A 10,493-nucleotide genomic window follows, 5' to 3' on the forward strand; every position below is an offset into this window, starting at 1 on the left:
ATTTTCATTACAGAAAGGAAAAAGATCTCCATTAATAGTTAAGTGAATGGATAAGTACTGTTGGGTTTAGTGACTACAGAAGTGGGGATATCTATTACAAGTGAAAAACTAGATCATAGCCTGGAGGAATCCAACATGTCAAGCAAGTCTAATGTCCACTTCACCATTCAGCAGGCATTCAGCTGACTGCAAAGCATCATTTCTCAACTTTAAGTTCATGAAGAAAAACTGCATATTCCTCACAGAACAGATATTTAGGATACCAAACATGTGGACAGTTAAGATAGCTTGGATGCACAGACGCACATCAAAACACATAATATAGAAGTAAGTGGAGAAAAAATAGCATTCAAAGCATCAAATGAAAAATTGATGATGTTTGTGATTAATTAGTTGAATGATACTGATAAATAAGGGATTTTTGTCACCAAAAATCCTCCTGTTCATTTATAGATGTACAGGTTGGCTAGAAGCATAAACTCAACATCCAGAACTTGACGCTGGTATTTATACCTACACTGTAGGTGTTTATTCTGTGGAAATGAACAGAAGTGATAGTTCTGCAGATGTTGATATGAATATTACTGCCAAATGAATATAACTTCTTAAAATTGCTAGCTGTTACACAGTGTGAGTTTAGAAGTACTTTTTTTCCAAAGCAAATTAAGAAAAGGCACTTGTGATAAACATGTATTCACTTATCCCTGAATAGAGTAACATAGTAATTCAAGCTTTATCAATCTTATTTTCCTGCTTGTGAGGCCTCTCTTTGTATGCCACTTACAGTGTTCCATGTGTTGTTTTAAAATGTTTTCCAGCATGACTATATTTACCAAAACAACCTAGTATCTAGTGGTGTAAATTCAAATTCCCTCCCTTCTGTGATCCATCCTTAAGATTCTTAAATGCCAAGCAACATTTTTTTCAGCTAAGGAATGTAAAAAGTGCTATAAGAATGCTGGTACTCCTTATGAATTGTGCTGAAAGTCCAGTAAGTTAAGCATTTTACATGATTCTAGCTTCTGTTAGTGAAATATTTTTTGTACTGCTGCATGACACTGCAATATAACATGCATTTATGTGACTTCCCTGCTTCTGAGCCTCACAAATGAAGTCCAGTTGATCCTCAGAAAAAGAAAGGAAAAAAAACCCCACCCCACAACCCACAACTCTAAAATACAGTGTTCTAAAATATCATATTTACTGGCAGCACTATATCAAATGAAAGGAAAAATGTGAAGAAATAAGGGCTTTATCTCAAGAGCCATATTTGCATATAGGTCACCATAAACTAGAGTTCTATTATCTATGTAACTCCCATTTTTACCATGCCCTCCTGAAATCCTTCTGCTGCCTAGTATAGAATCAGAAATACCATGCCCTATGGTGATTTATTTCCTTTAGTGTTAAAGAATGAAACAGTAGACATGACATTAGTAAAAGCTGTAACTTTCTGCTATCGTATCATTTTGCTATCATATATCATTGCTTCCTAATCCTGCAAAACCCCATAATGCCATTTTCCAGTCTCATACTGTAAAAATGCTATCTAGTTAATACATATGAAGGATGGTATCAATCAATCTGATTTGTATGTCCCTTACACATTTGGGTTATCATCCAAATAAAATGTTTAGGATTTTTTTTTCCATTTAGATGAAAGCTGTGGTGTGGTCTGAATAATTTGAATAATCGGTGAGAACTCCAGAAGGCACCATAGGGCATATGGGCTTGTAAGGGCTGTTGTAGTGTTAAACGTTTTTGTACTCAGCAGAGGTAAACAGTATTTTCAAGGTCTCCAGAAGAATATGTTGTTTGCTCTTTTAGGAGTATTTCAGAGTCATAAAGCTCTGTTCAATGACTGTGAAAGGCATTTAGGAATTTAGAAGATTTTCTCACTTGATACCTGTAGTTCCGATCCCACAAAGTAAGAAGCCTGCATCTCTTTCCAGGTGACTCAGTGTGACCAGTCCTGCACTGTGAAGGACTTTAAGACCTTTGCCACAGAGAAACAGAATAAAATCAGTAATTTCAAAAAAAAATGCTACTGCGAGCAACAGAACTAATTTCTACCTAGAAAATCTGTTATTGTCTGTCAGATATGGTCATTCTGATGTTGCCATTACATTATTAATTAAACTCTTGTCAATTTTGAAAATAAATATTATGGTTAGCTATATTTAAAGAGAAGGTAAGAGTTCAGATGCTTTCCCCTTAAAATTTTGCTTTAGTTCAAAGCACAGAGAATTGTAGTAGTGTCCTGTGCATACTTTACTTATATGCTAAACCATGTTTTTTCAATATTATAAATCTTCTGTATTACTTCTACCAAAACTCTGTGTATACTTAGGATGAACAGCAGATCTAGGAACACTTGCTCGTGTTTTAAAAGCTAGGGATGTAGCACTAAGACGTACAGCTTTCATTTATCTTCAAGACCATATGTTTGATGTTGTATTGACAGTTATTGACAGTTTGCTTTTTGGCAACACACAAAAAATTACCACAAAGAAGGTAATGTAATTGTTTTGTTCTAGTACATTAAACTTTGTATGAAGTTACCGTGATAGAACAGTAAATGGAATCAAGATAATTTGACTTCCTTTATGTCTGGTGTAAAGGATGATGCCTCTTAGATTTTAAGCGTCATTGTTTTTCATCAGCCACTTTCTGCGAGTTGTTGGATCCCTGGTGTCCTGGGTTCAGCTGGGATAGAGTTAATTTTTACAGGAACCTGGGAGGTGGGGGCATAGCCGGTGCAGCTGACCTGAACTAGCCAAGGAGCTATTCCATACCATGTGACATCCTGCCCAGTATATAAATGGGGAGCGGGCCGGGGGGTGGTCTCTGTTTTCGGTGGGGGAAGTGGCGGAGCGTCGGGTCCCGGGTGGTGAGCAGTTGCACTGTGCATCACTCTTTTTGTATACCTTTTTTCATTAGTGCCGTTGTTGTTGTTGTAATCTCTTTTGTGTTTGTCCCAGTAAACTGCCTTTATCTCAACCCTCGAGGTTCCAGTTTCTTTTCCTTTTCTCTCCTCCGTCTCCTCCCCATCCCACCGGAGGGGGGCGGAGGAGTGAGCGAGCGGCTGCGTGGTCCTTTGTTACCGGCCGGGCTGAAACCACGACACCTGGTATTCCCTGTAGTGAGATTCTGGCGTTCTAGATCTGGGCATATAACCCCATATGTTCACCAATCCCCTTACTGTGTAGGAATGAAGGAGAAAGCTATCCTATGCTTCTTGAATATTCCTCCCCAGCTTGTAGAGAAAAATATCTGTGTTGAGAATACTGAGAAATGTATTTTACTTTGACTAGCAGGTGTGTAAGGATTAAAATAAGAAGATTAAATACTTCAGATTTTGCAAAATTTATTCTATTCACACACTTTATTCAATATATACATGTGCTGATGGAAATTTCTCTAAAGCAGAGCCTTAATATATTATTCAAAATTTTAGTAGTCAAAGAGGGAAAAAAAAGGCTCTGCTTCCAGAATCTTATGGTTATAATTCTGGTATCAGAATATTTTGAAAAACACAAATTTTTAAGTTTTCCTTGTAGGTAAGCAGAAAATATTATTCAATGCTAATAATAAAAAGAAAATATTCCCCATTAACTGACCTGCTATTTTATTATGTGTATGAATGCTCTTCCTTTTATATTAATATTATATTATTATGTATTACTTTTACTATTTTTATAATTTATAATTATTTATAGTAGTATTTAATATTTTATTAGAGCTCTTGTGCTCTAAGAAAAATGTCCTTAAAGAACTGCCAGCTCTATTCAGCTCCTTTATTCCTGAGGGCAGTTTCCCAGAGGGTCCCATACACCAATTTCTTAAACAACTGAAAGTTCACTTTCTGAAAATTCAGGGTCTTGCCTTTTTTCTTCACCTGGTCCATATCACTCAAGATTGTGAATTCCACTAGGGCATGATCACTGCAGCCCAGGCTATCACCAATCTGGACCTCTCTGTCCGTCTGTGTTGGTGAGGAACAGGCCCAGAAATTCTTCTCTTCTGGTAGGGCTCTTTGTCACCTGGATTAAGAAATTATACTCTGTGCACTCCAGAAGTCTGCTGGGCTTCTTACAGCTTGCCGTGCTGCTTTTCCAGCAGATGTCAAGGGGACTGAAATCCCCCAGCAGGATCAGAGCTTGCAAGCATGATGCTTCTTGTAGCTTAAGTAAGAACGCTTCATTGGGTGGCCTGAAGTAAACACTAGCCATGAGGATTCCTTTGATGGCTTGGCCCCTAATTTTCACCCATAAGGTCTCAACTTGTTCATCACTGGTTTTCAAAGGCCACTCTGTGCAGTCAGTCCTTTTTTTTACAAAGAGGGCAACCCCCACACCCCTCCTTCCTTCCCTGTCCCTTCTGAACAGTTTATAGCTGTTAATTGCAGTGCTTCAGTTATGCACTTCATCCCACCACCTTTCCATGATGGCAACTAGATCATAGCTTTCTAGCTGCACAGTGGCTTCCAGCTCCTCCTGTTTGTTATCTGTGCTGTGTGTACTGGTATAGAGGTACCTCAGTTGGGCTATCAGCTGTATCACCTTTTTAGAGGAACATGCCCTAATTCCTTTGAGGCATTTGACAATTGTTTTTCCCTGTTGATTTCTAACAAAGCAGCAGGCCATGGCTTTTCTCTGTTACTCAAAACTCTATCCCCTTTCCTGCTAAATCTAGTTTAAAGCTCTCCTTATAAATCTGGCCAGCTTGTACCTAATCCCTATTCTGAATTTACTTCTTAAGTCCCCTTTTCCAAAGGAAGCACTTTTCATTTTTCTCCGCAAGCAAACAAATCAAATTAATAGTAATATTTATTTCTTTCATTAAATACCTCACAGGTTAGAGAACTCATTAAAAATGGAAGAGATCTGCTACATCTTTTCTTATCTTAAAACTCCCCCCTCTTAGCACCATACTTCAAATACTAGTCCACAGGCCACTCTAGGTAAAACAAGTCAGGACGAAAAGCCTCAGTCTCTCCATTGTACATTGTGAATTGTACTTCACACCTATGACAAAGATTGGAAGATGTCCTTGGAAAGAAAGTGAGAGTGAGACTCTTTAACCTTATGGTCAGGATATTCACTTGGGCAAAGAAGCCTGTTTTCCTGGACTACTCTTAAACAAACAATAGTTTGTTCTACCATTTTTTTTGTTTGTTTGTTTATTTTTTGTTCTTGACAGATATTGAATGAAATACACATACTCATTCCAAAGATTTCCTTCCCCTGCAGTGAGTGCCTTCAGCATTAGACAAGTGAGTTAGGATAAGTGGGACATTAAAGGAAAATCTTTTCCATTAATATCTTATCCTATCTGATGCTTGGTATATGAGGCGTATGCACATACAGGTTTGCATTCCCTCAGGCAGACCTGCAACTCATTTCTATGCTAGTTTAAATGAGTCTGATTTTGTTTGAGATAGATTGAAGTACTGACATGGTCAATCACCAGTCCAGCTATGACTAACAGCTGGAAGTGCAGATGAGCAACTTTCTGGGCTGACTCCTAGCCAGTATTTTCTAGAGAAGAGTTCTAAACTACACCCTTTATAGTCACAAACCAACAATAGTACAGTCAGTCTCGTGCTGTTCGCACACAGGACCTTCTTAACTCCATCTCTTGTTTTCCCATGTTGGGCAGTGTGTTCTAATGTGCACTCAGGGAGTTTGACCTCATATGTGGCATCAATATTGGATTGAGGCAACTACAAGTAGGCTCTGTTTCCTCTTGTGTAAATGACATTATCTACATAATGTTTAATAATTTAAGAATTACCTAAGCAATATATATGTATTTTTTTAAATATATTAGATTGGCTAGTGAACAAAATTTAGTATTGTCTCACAACAATTTGATACTGCCTTTTTTCTTCAACATGCTTCATGTAAATTTATATGTATCTGCAGACATACTAAATATGTTTTGCATTTTTGCTGCCTTTGGAAAGACTTTTTCCTTCATTCTTTAGCATTCCTCTTTTTTTCTAAGAAAAAGAAGCTCTCAGGTTTAAAAATCTTCCTTCAGTTAGTAGATAAGGGTAAGTAATCGTGCCATAGGCAGAAACAAACCTGTGGTTCCTAGAGGCGTAGCAGTGGATGCAATTTGTTTCATGTGTAGTTATTTTATAAAGAGTAGAACAGAGTGTAAGTTCAAATCTGTTCATCATCATGACTTCTAATGTATAAGTGTCTAATTAATCAAATGCTAAAAAATAGTCCTTTCTGTTTGTGATCATAAAATGTGCTTGACTAGTTCTAACATTTTGATCCCAGCTTTTTTCCTAACTCAGTTTTTCTATTGACATCATTACTTTCTCAAATGTGACTGGATAAAATAAAATATAATTGATGATGTGGGTCTGCAAAATGTGTCAGATAAAAGCTGCTGTTTGACATCCACTTCTGATGCAATTATCTTCCAATGAACACACCAAGCCAGAACTACAGGCATCCTTCACCCGTCAGATCAATCTGTGTCAGTCCACATATTTCCTATTAAGTTTTTAATCTCTGTTTATTTTTTAAGGTTATATTCATTTTACCATTTTAGAAATACAGGCTGAAGTGTTGAAATTGAATACATGGAGGTTCTACTACAGATGTCTCTCTTGTATATTTGCTTTTCAGTTATCTTTTAGTGCTTCACAGGAGACCGAGGTTGTTTAAGCTCATATCTTTTTGAATTGTGAGACACCCAACCTTTCTCACTTTCATCTGTGTGACTCTAATTGAAATAAGCCTTTATATATATATTTTTTCACAGCTGCTACCTACACTGGAGTTTCTTTTATTTGATACAATTTATTTCTCCCAGTCCTTGAGGCTTGTAACAATGTTTGAGTCATGCTTCAGACTGTCAAAAGTGGTGGTATACTGTCTACTAATTACTGTCTCTGCTGCCACTCACTGCAGTGCTCAAAGCAATCTTCAGAATAAATTCAGCTTGGGTATAATATCCCAAAATAATCATTTACATCCAGGCAGGGATTTTGTGTAAGAAGTTTTTGAGGTTTTTATTTAAAGTGAAATTGAAAATTTATTTTTCTAGAAACATATTTGGTAGATTATGCGATAAAAATTCTTGTCTCCACACCCACAGAGGAACACAGAGAGACCATGGCAGATGAGGAGCCCCAAAAATATTCTGTCTGGCTATTCCCAGGCCCATCACGGCAGCCATCAGCCCACCAAAGGCCCATCTTCCCAAGCCCAGAGAAGCACAGGGGGGAATGACAACAAGCGGGAACCCGAACTGAAGACTCAGAGGAAGGGACACGCTGTCGGGGCCCCTGCCAGGTCTGTCCCAGGAGATCCTCAGTTCCAGTGTCCATGTGTGAAACCCATCAGGAAGAGTCAAGGAGAGAGGTTCTCTAGAATGCATTTCAGACTAATGGGGGTTGCTGCCTAGGGGTGTGGGACCCATTATTAAGATGCAGAGGAAGAGCATTTTGGGGTTGCACAGGGCTCATTATGGGATGCTTAGGGGAGGTACCAAAAGCAGGAAAAGGGAGGGGTTTAGATAGTTTTGGGAGTAACAATTGTGGGAAATAGAGGCATAAGGGAATAAAAGGGTTCATACTTGTGGAAGCAGGAGCTCGTCAGTGTGTGTCATGGTTTAACCCCAGCCAGCAACTAAGCACCACGCAGCCACTCTCTCACTCCCCCACCCCAGTGGGATGGGGGAGAGAATTGGGGGAAAAAAGAAGGAAAACATGGGTTGACATAAAGACAGTTTAATAGGACAGAAAAGAAGGGAAAATACTACTACTACTAAGAGAATATGTAGAATAAGCGATGCACAATACAATCGCTCACCATCCACTGACCAAAGCCCAGCTAATCCTGATCTGTGGTGCCGCATGGCCAGCTCCCCCCAGTTTATATACTAGGAGTGATGTCTTATGGTATGGAATAGCCATTTGGCTCACTTGGGTCAGCTGTCCTGGCTGTGCCCCCTCCCAGTTTCCTGTGTACTCCCAGCCTCAGCTGGGAAGGCAGCATGAAAAGCTGAAAAGTCCTTGACTTAGCAACAACTGAAACATCAGTGTGTTACCAACATTATTCTCATCCTAAATCCAAAACATAGCACTGTACCAGCTACTAAGAAGAAAGTTAACTTTATTCCAGCCAAAACCAGGACAGTGTGCTTGTCTAGCTACGCCCTGTGCCTGATCAGTGCCATCTGTCCTGTCTTCACATTAAATTCCTTTCTAACTCTTCCCTGGGCGAGGGCTCTCTGTCCTGGGTGTACAGGGGTGTGAGTCAGACCATGGGCTGGAGGTGGTTTAGCCTTTTTGAACTCCACCTTCAGCTATTTTCCAGTAGGGGCTCTCATCCATGTGCAAGTGTGTGTATGGGAGTTTGTGGTGCCAGCAACTGGAGCGACTGCAGGCGTGCGAGCAAGTGTGTGATCATGAGTGAAGATCAGGTCGAACCAGCCAGCGAGGAGGTGAAGTGACCTCGGAGCGTGTGTGTGCCTAAGGGCCAGCTCTGGCTGTGAGACCACCCGTCTGTCTCTAAGGGTGAGAGCGTGGGGGGCTTGCTCTGGAACCAGGGGGGACTCCTGGACAGCTTGGGGCAGTGGGAAGGAAAAGGGGTGCATATGAATGAGGGCATCTGTACTCAGCTGGAGTGGGGCTGTGGCTCTGGGGGCTCCTATGTTCGGGTGGCAGCTACTGGGGAGACTGAAAGTCTGAGCACAGCTGCTCAATGGTCCGCCTTGTACGTACATACATACAAATAAATGTATATTCTCACCATTAGACCACCATCTTGATCAGCCCAAAGGGAGCAAGATGAGACCATTGGTGCTGTTTGTGTTCCTGTAATTGCTCTGAATGATTGTCTGTGATCTGAGGCTGCTGCCCATGTATGTATGTATATACGGGGGGGAGGGGGTGTGAGTGTGTGTGCACTCTGTGTACTTGTGCCTGCTAGGAACTTTCAGCCTTGCGATGGGTTCTACCTGGGGGTATGGAGCTGCAGCAGCTCCATCTCACTCAGGTTGTCAGATCTCAAATGATATATTTTCCTCTAACAATATTAAGCATTAAAATTTGGATTTCAAAGTATTATTTTAACTTTTTGTCATTTTTAATACAGTACTTTATTTTTCTGTATTTCATCATCTGTAAGAAATTTTTCATCTGTCCTACTACAGACATTTGATTTTGTTATCTTATTCTAGACATTAAGGATTGCTGTAATTTAAACATTTAATCTTCTACTTTGATAGAATCACTGACTGCTGGCTATTCAAAATGTTTTAAGACATAAATTAAAAGAAATACAATGTGAAAGCACTTTATTATACTTTGACAGTAACAAATAGCAAAACTGCAGAATATAATAGCAACATTGCAGTTTTGCAAAATCATGTGGAATGACATTAAAATACAGGTAATTCCGAAAAAAAATATTAAAAATTAAAAGGTAGAAAACAAAAAAAAAATAAATCCCTGAACTGTTCTGCATAAACAGTATTAACTGCATTTTTCCCCTTAGTTTTATTTTATTCCTTCCCAGTATTTCAATGTGTAAGGGTTATGTTATCGCTGGTTTCTAATATTTTTAAGCACATTTTAATGTAAACAAAAATATTTAGAAAATTAATCTCAATTCAGTTTTTCAGCTTTAATCCTGAATTTATATGAGAAGTCTTATCAGTCACAAAGATCAATACTTTTACGTTATATAGTATGAAAGGGAAGAACTTGAGATCAATCCTTTTCAGTGTTCTATTAGGAGTAGATAAGAGGGCCTAAATTTGTTTAAGAAAATACTATGCTAAAGTAATAATGTAAAAGTATATAGACTTTTTTTTTAAAATAAATCTGTTCTAAGAGAAGTGAAACTCCAACCAGTCTAAAGTCAAGAAACATACAAAAATCTTATGCGGAAACTAAATCCTGCACCTTCACAGTTTATCAGAACATGATTTCAAACTATTTCAAAGCATGTAGAAAAAAAAAAAAAGTGCTAAACTGCAAGCTGAAATATCAAAAAGGCCTCTCTTCCAACAGAGTGCCAGTCACAGGCATGTTTTGCAATCATCTTACCAATGTTAACTGACTTATTATGTTATATTTGCAAAATATATTTCTACTTATTTGGACAACTTCTAAAACATTTCCCTTACAGTTCTGATAAGTAGTTTTATTAGAGATGTAACACAGAATAACACTGTAAATTTTTGAAAAGGAATAACTGCAGGTTGCTTTTGCTTAGTACAGTAGTTCTTCATTCATTTTAGTTTTGCTTTCTCCTCAAAGTGCTTGGAAATGTCAGTGTTATTTTAACAGAAATTGATTATAAATAACATTGATGATACATCTCTCAATAAAAGACAGAGTCTTAATCCATCTTGAAAAGCATTTGAGAATCATAAGTTAGCAATCAATTTACCTGTAATAATTTTCCACTTCCGTGTCATGTAAGCACTTTGTAGAATCATCCTTTAAGACTTAAATATAT

The sequence above is a fragment of the Accipiter gentilis genome, chromosome 13 (genome assembly GCF_929443795.1).
Source record: "Accipiter gentilis chromosome 13, bAccGen1.1, whole genome shotgun sequence".
In the NCBI taxonomy this organism is placed as follows: domain Eukaryota; kingdom Metazoa; phylum Chordata; class Aves; order Accipitriformes; family Accipitridae; genus Astur; species Astur gentilis.